The sequence below is a fragment of the Coregonus clupeaformis genome, chromosome 6, assembly GCF_020615455.1.
Source record: "Coregonus clupeaformis isolate EN_2021a chromosome 6, ASM2061545v1, whole genome shotgun sequence".
NCBI classification, from domain to species: domain Eukaryota; kingdom Metazoa; phylum Chordata; class Actinopteri; order Salmoniformes; family Salmonidae; genus Coregonus; species Coregonus clupeaformis.
The window spans coordinates 5,208,327-5,215,810 of record NC_059197.1 but is presented as its reverse complement, the minus strand read 5'-3'; positions in this window follow the sequence as shown (position 1 = coordinate 5,215,810).

Sequence of the window (7,484 nt, the reverse complement as noted above, 5' to 3'; positions counted from 1 at the left end):
TTAATATGACCAAAGCTTGTTTGTTTAGTTATTTTGCTCACTTCAATGAGGACTGGTCAAGGTAAGCTGCTGCCATTTTCTCAAAGTCCTTGAAATGTCCATGAATATTTAATTATTTAATGTTTAATTCATGAACCCTTAAGTGATTAGGAAAATGTATCATTCAAATGATTAAGTGAGCAACTCGTGGGCTATTTCCAGATAGCCCATCCCATTCTTCTTTTAGGACGTTATCTCATCATGTACTACTCTTTCTAAGGATTCTATGGCGCTGGGGGAGATGGAGATAATTATTATGAAACATTTAATCATGTGAGGGATGTCTGGCTCTGTACTGTTAGGAACTGTCTAGAGTGGATTCATGTCTAACATTTTAATAATTGTTTAATGTAGCAATATTAACTAAGTTCCTTCTGTGTGAGTTGTACAGTAATACTGTTATATAAGCGTGATTAGTTGTGGACGGAATGCTTTTGTTCATTGTGAAGACAATGGGACTAAAGGTAGAAGGGGGGAGAGTTGCCATATTAACCCACTATTTACTAGTGATGTGGAGAAATGTCTCCCTCTTATACAATAATAAGGTTTATACTATGTGAGGGAGCCCACAATACCACAAAACAATTACTTTGTCAAACCATATCTTTCATATCACTCAATCTATTCAGCACAGTATTGAATAGTAGGCCCATAGTATTAACACAGTATTAACATCCTTTCATTGCTACCATTGTTATTGCTATACTATAGTATACACTATGAACCATAAGATTACGTTATGCCTGGACTGAAGAAAGAACATATCCTCTTTCAATGTTCAGCTAGAGCTTTTTTGGAGTGTATTGATTTGATTTATTGCATGGAAAAACAAAGTTGTGGTCCTTTTAACTGTCTCCCATTGATCTGAGAGTGGACTAATGCTACAATATCCGCTGTCTTTTCCACTCATTAAAGAAAGACCTGTTAACAAATACCAAGAACTGTACCTAATTCAAGTCAATTCCTTGACGTCTGTATTTAATAGGACATTGCTGTCAACATCAATGCCCAAGAAAGTACACTGTTGGTTAAAGTTATGTACAGCCGTTTAGCATTTGCCTTTTGCATTCTTTGAACACAGCTCCTTATTGTAACACAAGGCTTCTGTGAGGTTGCCTGTCATGTAGAACAGGGAATCGTGTCTGTCTGCTCTATTCATTATATTTCTGTCTGCAACATTCTGAACGTTTCACATCATGAAATAGACCCCAGTATCCAGCGTAATAATCAGTCAATCCTAATCTGATCGCCCTTCATTATATTTGCCAGCTAGACTGCATGGCAAGGAAGTCCTACAGTATCTCAATCTGGGTATAACTGCAATTCCATAGAACCCTCAGTCCTGGAGGGAAGACCTGGTTTTACATGTGTATATGAGTCCCTTTCACACACGCTCACATGCATGTACAATCTAAAAATATACATTTCAAAGTGGAAATTGAGCGTGAATCAATCTGTATTATCTGAGACAAATGTGGAAGTTACAGCAATCTCTAATCTAGAGGGAAAGTATGACCCTGCATTAATTCCTGGATCTGTTTTCAATCTCCCTCACACACTTCTATACTGCATACACAGAGAGCAGTACAGTACCAGTGAATCCCACCATGTATTGCTAATCGAACACAACAGGGTTGTGTTCATTAGGGTACGCAATGGAAAGCGTTTTGCAACAGAATGTGAAGGCAAATGTTTCTTATTGAACGCGTTCATTTAGTCCCTCCCTGTTTCTGTCCATTTTATCCCATTTGGTGCCAGGAAAGCATGCTGGTTTATTTATTTCAGTCTTCATTGTGAACAGGTGTCAGGCCCTACATGTCTCTGTGGGTGTTTCTGAGTAACTAGAGGTAAACATTCCTTCCCCCCTATGCTGTGCAGTGTACTGTACTGCAGGCCTCAGCTACGGGTGATCTGTGTTGGGATCTCTTCCTACCTGAGACCAGACCCAAGCACTCGGAGAAGATATCTGACCACACACACACACACACCACATGGTCTGTATTCCTTTTTTACATTAACCAGAGTTTACCCAATGTATTAATTTATTTCCAATTGTTCATTATCAATGTCCTATACAACAATGTGGAGGATGCTGTTTGCTTGGCTGTTGTTTGGCTAATTTGTGTTGTAGGCTTATGCAGTGTTGTGTCCTCTCTAATCCATTACAAGCAGGGAGGGGAGGAGGAAGGGGAGGAGTGATTCCATGGCTCCAAGAGAGGCTGAGCTATTTTTAGTTCCCTGCGGTTGGTTGAGAGCTGAGCAGGCGCTAGGCTCCATCAGGTCCCCTGGCACAGAGAGAGAGTGAGAGCAGCCTCTCTCCCCCTATACTCCGATGACTGAGGTTCTCTTAGACGGACCCCACCCCCACATCCCAAACAAACAACACATCCATTCAGACACACTACAGCCCCCTGGTTGCTGTCATCACAGATGTTGATAATGACAGGGTTGTTTTTTTATTCATCTGAAGTAAACAAGGTCTGGGTCCTTTATCATGTCATGTTATTTATCTGATAGTGACTGTGGTTCTGATGAATAGTGCTCTGATAGTGACTGTGGTTCTGGTGCATAGTGCTCTGATAGTGACTGTGGTTCTGATTCATAGTGCTCTGATAGTGACTGTGGTTCTGATGCATAGTGCTCTGATAGTCACTGTGGTTCTGATGCATAGTGCTCGGATAGTGACTGTGGTTCTGATGCATAGCGCTCTGATAGTGACTGTGGTTCTGATGCATAGCGCTCTGGATAGTGACTGTGGTTCTGATGCACTGTGCTCGGATAGTGACTGTGGTTCTGATGCATAGCGCTCTGATAGTGACTGTGGTTCTGATGCATAGCGCTCTGATAATGACTGGTTCTGATACATGGCACTCTGATTGTGACTGGGGTTCTGATGAATAGGGCTCTGATAGTGACTGTGGTTCTGATAAATAGCGGTCTGATAGTGACTGTGGTTCTGATGCATAGCACTCTGATAGTGACTGTGGTTCTTATCCATAGTGCTCGGATCGTAACTGTAGTTCTGATTCATAGTGCTCTGATAGTGACTGTGGTTCTGATGCATAGTGCTCGGATAGTGACTGTGGTTCTGATGCATAGTGCTCGGATAGTGACTGTGGTTCTGATGCATAGGGCTCTGATAGTGACCGTTATTCTGATGCATAGTGCTCGGATAGTGACTGTGGTTCTGATGCATAGTGCTCTGGATACTGACTGTGGTTCTGATGCATAGTGCTCTGATAGTGACCGTGGTTCTAATGTATAGTGCTCTGATAGTGACTGTAGTTCTCATGCATAGTGCTCGGATAGTGACTGTGGTTCTGATGCATAGTGCTCGGTTAGTGACTGTGGTTCTGATGCATAGTGCTCGGATAGTGACTGTGGTTCTGATGCATAGTGCTCTGATAGTGGCTGTGGTTCTGATGCATAGTGCTTGGATAGTGACTGTGGTTCTGATGCATAATGCTCTGATAGAGACTGTGGTTCAGATGCATAATGCTCTGATAGTCACTGTGGTTCTGATGCATAGTTATCTGATAGTGGCTGTGGTACTGATGCATAAGGCTCAGATAGTGACCGTGGTTCTGATGCATAGTGCTCGGATAGTGACTGTGGTTCTAATGCATAGTGCTTCGATAGTGATTGTGGTTCAGATGCATAGTGTTCGGATAGTGACTATGGTTCTGATAAATAGGGCTCGGAAAGTGACTGTGGTTCTGATGCATAGTGCTCGGAAAGTGACTGTGGTTCTGATGCATAGTGCTCTGATAGTGACTGTGGTTCTGATGCATAATGCTCAGATAGTGACTTTGGTTTTGATGCATAGTGCTCTGATAGTGACTTTGGTTCTGATGCATAGTGCTCAGATACTGACTGTGGTTCTGATGCATAGTGCTCGGATAGTGACTGTGGTTCTGATGCATAGTGCTCGGATAGTGACTGTGGTTCTGATGCATAGTGATCTGATTGTGACTGTGGTTCTGATGCATACTGCTCTGGATAGTGACTGTGGATCTGATGCATAGTGCTCTGGATATATGAGGGAAAACGATATATTCCACTTAGGAAAACTGGACAATAACAGTAGATCAATGCCCATAACAGCACATGCAGAATCACAATATAAGAAGGATTCTAACTAACCATCACATGCTAGGTCATTTATAGGATGTGTGTGATCTGTTATCAGTCAGGTCTTTTTTCTTAACCACATGACCTGACCAGGAAAATGTCTAGGTCTACCCACATCACAATACTTTATTGTGGAGTTGACATTTTCATCTACTTGGAGCCAGGAGGAGCTATAGTCTTTGTGTGCCTTTACAGGGTTAAAGCCCTAAAAAGGAGCCCTTATTGCGAAGGACTGTTAATGTGAAGTTAGGCCATGTGAATGTAATCACTGTTCAATGTTTGTGTGAATAAGGGTGTCAGCCATAGGAACAATAAACTATGATCAAACCCAGCCTGCCTCACTGGAGGCCTTTGATTACATTGTTTTCGCTTGCCTTGCACATTGAACACCAGTCATTGTGCTAACGATAGCTAGCATTGGCTTGCGAAACTGCCTCTCTTCCTTCATACTGGACACAGAGACATAGACATAGAAATGGTATCTACAAGTTCATCTGACTCTGGGGATGTAGATAAAGGGCATCATTGCCAAAATCCCGAAGTATCTCTTCAAGAGACTGATACAGACATGAGGTCACTGGACAATAAAATAAAGAGCTTTCCCTCTCTCGGTCTCTCCTCTAAGGGCTGTGGTTCTTGAATGCAAACAAACAAAACGGCAAATGCTTACTCAGGGGTGATGATGTTTCACCAACACAGACTGAGACAGAGTGCCTCCTGTTCATTGGACAGCTTTTAGAGGTTAGCTGAGTCCCCGGTGAGCTCCTTATGGTGAGATATCACACCAATATACCCTTTAACAGCTAGGAAAGCAGTGTTGCTGTTCTTTTTTATAAACTCTCAATAAAAAAACATATCTTTAAGAACAGAGGGAAGGTTCCCAGCTACAGTTATAGTCATAGTTCACAGGCATAGGAACGTTTGAGATGATCTGACGCATGTGGGTTTGTCATGAAACCTTGTACGGCTAAAAGAAGACGCAAACAAGCAAGTGTAAACTACATTCATTGTATTTCCTTCTTTCCCTGCTATAGACAGCCAGTCTGTGTGGGTTGGTCTCTGTACTCAAGCCGGGGCAGGGAAACAGTAGGAGCAGGGAAATGTCAGGAAGCGAGTCCTAACTCGCCCTCTGGGTCGGCTGAGGTCTGTACGGAGAAGACTGACGGGAGGATCGGGGGCGGTGATGATCACACAATGATATGAATGAACAAGTCCAATCATTCATTCAACCTGTTCAGATGTGTGCATCCTCTTTCTGTAATCACGTGGTACAGTATGTTCAGTAGGCAACACAGTACCTTCACGAAGGCTGTGTGAGTGAGACTGTATGACTCACATACTTTCTTAATAGTACTGGGCCAATAGCTGATAGGCGCAATCGCAGCCACAGGTAAACAAAAGCACTTGGGAGAGGCAAATGCCTTGCGCTTTCTTTCTTACTATATTCATAGTACAGAGTAACTCTATTTGTTTGTTTCACAATGCCATAGTTATGGTCAATTGGTCTGAGGCTGGGCGTAAAGACCTGGCATGACACCAGCTCCTACCAACGTGCCACAGCTCCACAAAATAGAGCCTGTGCGGTTGCTAAGAGAACTGGCAAAATGCAAACACAGCAACATCTGCTGCAATGATCTAACAGGGAGGCGGACTGGCCGGGCAGCGGAGCCCCCTCTCAGCCTGGCACCAAGCCTCCACTGGAAACCCCTCCACCAGGGAGATGAGTTGGAAGGGGAAGGAGAGAAAGAGCGAATGATAGGAGAGCGAGGGAGAAGATAGGGAAAGAAGAAGAGGGGCAGCGAGGCAGATGGGAGGAAAAGCATAGGAAAGGGAGATGGAGAGGTAGATAAAGGAGAGGAGGGGATAGGTAAGAAAGATAGAGAAACAGACAAATTGCTGGTGTGACATCAGCCCACACACTCTCCCCTGAAATCTGTTCCCCTCCCAACGAAAACAGCATGGGTTTCGAGCTAAAATAATGATCACATTTGTTTTTGATGAGGCTAGAAGTGGTTATGTATAATCAGTCCTCAAGAGCTGCTATAGATAAGGTGAAGCTGCCATTTTGTTTTTCCACTATTTGGAAAGTATTTAGACCCCTTGACTTTTTCCACATTTTGTTACGTTACAGCCTTATTCTAAAATGGATTCAATTAATTTTTTACTCATCAATCTACACACAATACCCCATAATGACAAAGTGAAAACATGTTTTTAGAAATTTTTGCAAATGTATTTAAAATTAAAAACAGAAATACCTTATTTACAAAAGTATTCAGAACCTTTGCTATGACTCAAAATTGAGCTCAGGTGCATCGTGTTTCCATTGATCATCCTTGAGATGTTTCTACAATTTGACTGAAATCCATCTGTGGTAAATTCAATTGATTGGACATGATTTGGAAAGGCACACACCTGTCTATATAAGGTCCCACAGTTGACAGTGCATGTCAGAGCAAAAACCAAGCCATGAGGTCGAAGGAATTGTCCGTAGAGCTCCGAGACAGGATTGTGTTGAGGCACAGATCTGCGAAAGGTTACCAAAACATTTCTGCAGCATTGAAGGTCCCCAAGAACACAGTGGCCTCCATCATTCTTAAATGGAAGAAGTTTGGAACCACCAAGACTATTCCTAGAGCTGGCCGCCCGGCCAAACTGAGCAATCGGGGGAGAAGGGCCTTGGTCAGGGAGGTGACCAAGAACCCGATGGTCACTCTGACAGAGCTCCAGAGTCCCTCTGGAGATAGGAGAACCTTCCGGAAGGACAACCATCTCTGCAGCATTCCACCAATCAGGCCTTTATGGTAGTGGCCTGACGGAAGCCACTCCTCAGTAAAAGGCACATGACAGCCCGCTTGGAGTTTGCCAAAAGGCACCTAAAGGACTCTCAGACAATGAGAAACAAGATTGAACTCTTTGGCCTGAATGCCAAGTGTCACGTCTGGAGGAAACCTGGCACCATCCCTACGGTGAAGCATGGTGGTGGCAGCATCATTCTGTTGGGATGTTTTTCAGCGGCAGGGACTGGGAGACTAGTCAGGATCGAGGGAAAGATGAACGGAGCAATGTACAGAGAGATCCTTGATGAAAACCTGCTCCAGAGCACTCAGGACCTCAGACTGGGGTGACGGTTCACCTTCCAACAGGACAACGCCCCTAAGCACACAGCCAAGACAATGCAGGAGTGGCTTCGGGACAAGTCTCTGAATGTCCTTGAGTAGTACCAGCCAGAGCCCGGACTTGAACCCGGTCGAACATCTCTGGAGAGACCTGAAAATAGCTGTGCAACCATCCAACCTGACAGAGTTTGAGAG